General features: G+C 47.0%; 2 non-coding genes across 2 annotated transcripts in view; both read right to left on the bottom strand.

Annotated features, from left to right (window-relative positions):
- The window catches only part of LOC148165500 (large subunit ribosomal RNA), a 4,039-nt gene extending 3,106 nt beyond the window's left edge, over positions 1–933 (bottom strand). Inside the window, exon 1 of the ribosomal RNA XR_015771419.1 lies at positions 1–933. This exon is cut by the window's left edge and continues 3,106 nt beyond it. This is a non-coding gene — a ribosomal RNA (large subunit ribosomal RNA).
- A 658-nt stretch (positions 934–1,591) lies between these two features.
- Positions 1,592–1,748, bottom strand: LOC148165499 (5.8S ribosomal RNA). The gene has a single exon (XR_015771415.1). It is a non-coding gene; the product is annotated as a 5.8S ribosomal RNA (ribosomal RNA).
- Positions 1,749–3,237: the final 1,489 nt, after the last annotated feature.

Genomic DNA, 3,237 nt, shown 5'->3' with positions numbered 1-3,237 from the left:
TTAGTTAAATCCCAATGACTCGCGCACATGCTAGACTCCTTGGTCCGTGTTTCAAGACGGGTCCTGAAAGTACCCAAAGCTATAGCGTCGCAGATCGGCGTTTCAACGAGGTCTGTCCGAGAACACCTCAGCGAACAGCCACCCGGGGACGGGACCGGCACCAGGTCCGATCACCATCACGACGGGCGCGCTTGCCGAAGGTCGGACGCTAACTGTGTAGCGGCCCCGCGCCATCTGTATACCGTCGAGCGAGCCGATCGGGAAACACCACGGGTTCATTCGGCGAACGGCGAACCGTCCGAACGAGCTCCACCGCGGGCCTTAGACCGGCACTCAACGGATCGCGACGTCCTACAGGGGGAGAAGTGCACGCGTTCGACGGCAGATCGACAAAACGAAAGGTGCAAACGACGCGTACGCCATCTGTCACACGATCGTCCAGCGCCGCCATCGAGTCACGCTGAATCTCCCCTTTCGACCTTTCGGGTTTCTCAGGTTTACCCCTGAACGGTTTCACGTACTATTGAACTCTCTCTTCAAAGTTCTTTTCAACTTTCCCTCACGGTACTTGTTCGCTATCGGTCTCGTGGTCATATTTAGCCTTAGATGGAGTTTACCACCCACTTAGGGCTGCACTCTCAAGCAACCCGACTCTGAGGAGAGATCCTCCCGTTATCGGCAGCGGTCGCTACGGGCCTGGCACCCTCTATGGGCTGTGGCCCCGTTCAAGATGGACTTGGACGCGCCGCACGATCTCGGGATGACGGATCCTCCCTAACACCACATTTCCCGGCGTCCGGTTTCGGCCGCGGGATTCGGTGCTGGGCTTCTCCCTGTTCGCTCGCCGCTACTGAGGGAATCCTAGTTAGTTTCTTTTCCTCCGCTTAGTAATATGCTTAAATTCAGCGGGTAGTCTCACCTGCTCTGAGGTCGCATATGAAAAATAAAAATTTTTCATTCGGTCATTTCGACGATCACGACACGTCTCCCATTCCTTGCTATACGTGTTCGTCATTTTTCTTTTTAAAAAATGGCTAAGTTTACAGAAACGCTTACGATCTGACGTCTGTCGCGATTTGCATTACACGTCTCGGACACGACGACCGTCTATAACGTTCTCAACCTTAAAACGCCATTTTTTTTTTTAAATGACGACATGTTGAAGAAATAGGACGTGCTACGCCGAAAGACCAGCCAACAACTACAACAAGTAGTAGTTGGTCGCTTTCGCGTCTTAAGATGTCGCGCAAATTTACTCGCTGCACGAGAAACGCACACAAACACACGATTCTACGACACACCACGCAAGAACATGTGCCGACGTAAACACTTTCGTATTTATGATTCGCAAGGTGGACGTCCGACGGACTTTGTAAAAAAAAAATACAAAGCATACCCGTCCCGTCCTTTTTGACGAAAAAACACGCTCGAGTAAACGTCTCGGCACACGTTCGAGGCGTGCGTCGTTATATCGTGACGTAAGTGACGATCACGTACATTAATGAGTACCTATTCGACGCGTCGCAACACATCCAACACGCTCCGACGTTTTCGTCCGAAAACGAAAACCGAGCAGTCTTTGAAATTGACACGACCCTCAGCCAGGAGTGGTCCGGGAACATTATATCCGAGGACCGCAATGTGCGTTCGAAATGTCGATGTTCATGTGTCCTGCAGTTCACAAGTTGACGCGCAATTAGCTGCGTTCTTCATCGACCCACGAGCCAAGTGATCCACCGTTCAGGGTAATCTTTTTAAAATTTAAACGCTCGTTCCACAAGAACCCCGATCATGCCGATCGTCCAGCTGTCTATACACGTCTTGCAAAAATTTTTGCGTACGTGCGTACATCCGAAACGAAAATGATCTTCGTGGTTCCGAAACGTGCCACGTCTAAAATTTCGGTGTTGTGGTATGGATATTTATGATTCTCGCTCTTAATTGTCTTTCGTCCGTACTTTCTCGTCTGAAAGGGAACGCGATCGTCGGTCTCAGTTTTACGCGTACGAAAAAATTAAAAAAAATATTAACCCAAACACAAATTTGTATCCGCGCACCGAAAAAGAAGCACTTTTCTTTTTCACGCGGTCTCCGCTTTTACACGCAAAGTACGAGCATGTATGTGTGAAGATGGGACATGTTCGATACGATTTTAATTAGGAATTTGCCAATTTCCTTTTTCTCAGCAATAATTTTAATAAATAATGCTGCTTTCTCTCATAAACTACATTTTCGGTAGTTTTCCTTTATTGTGTCTTTCATTTAGTGTGCGTGTGTCAAGCACTTTAAAAAGTGTGACGAAGAGACGGTTTTTGATCGATCGGAATCAACACATCATTACATCATCGTACTCGTTATGAAAAAGCGAATTAGTATCCGCCGTAAGCGAAAAGAGATTTTCGCGGGCGGTCTTTGTGTTCGTGTTTCAATTTTCTTTCTATATTTTTTCGTCGCCAAACCGAAGACAGATCGTGAATTTTGACGAAAAAATCTATAGACGTGCCAGACTGAGCGTCTAACATAAAATCCTCAAGTTTACCGTTCTATATCGTGACTTAATGACGATTGACGGTGTATATAATTTTGAAATGGTGCAGTCGTACGCTCCGTAAAGAGAATTTTACCGTTTCTAACGAAATCACTTTACCACATCTACCAAAAACATTAAAAAAGCAAGGTGTGATGTGTGGTGTGATCGCTCGTTTAAACGGCGCTTTCAAAAAAACTCTTTGAAGCGTCTAACGACGAACATCATTCACGCGAATCGTAAAATCGGGAGCGTTTCTCGCCGGTCCCGTAGCCGGGCGTAAATCATTTAAAACCCACGGAGTCGTAACCTAATTCGACACCTGCGATTTTCTTCTTTCTCGACTACTCTGCTACATCCTCTCCGTGTGTCCGAAAAAAGAGGACTTCTAACGTCTTTCGACTTTCGCGGTGGAGTTCACAACTTTCCGCGATCCGGTCGAAAAACCGAAAGCGTCCCTCCTTTTTTCCATCATTGGAAAAGATCGAGAGATAGTACAAAAAAAATCAAAAAATCTAGGTACCCGAAGAAACAGCCGTATGCCCGAGCGAATTCGGTTTTTCTCGTTCAAAAAAGGTGAAAAACTCGATCGCAAGGACCGGCGCTGCGGGCCAGCGTAACGCTATTGTTTTTCCGAATATGTACGATTCGTAGTTCAAAACGTCGTACACACGGTGTTTCAAAAAGAAACAAGCAACGGCACGACAAAA

This window comes from Gnatocerus cornutus, unplaced genomic scaffold, assembly GCF_029298725.1.
Source record: "Gnatocerus cornutus isolate USDA-ARS CGAHR unplaced genomic scaffold, icGnaCorn1.1 ctg00000299.1, whole genome shotgun sequence".
Taxonomy (NCBI): domain Eukaryota; kingdom Metazoa; phylum Arthropoda; class Insecta; order Coleoptera; family Tenebrionidae; genus Gnatocerus; species Gnatocerus cornutus.
The sequence above is the reverse complement of the archived record's forward strand: the minus strand, read 5'-3'. Positions and strand labels throughout refer to the sequence as shown.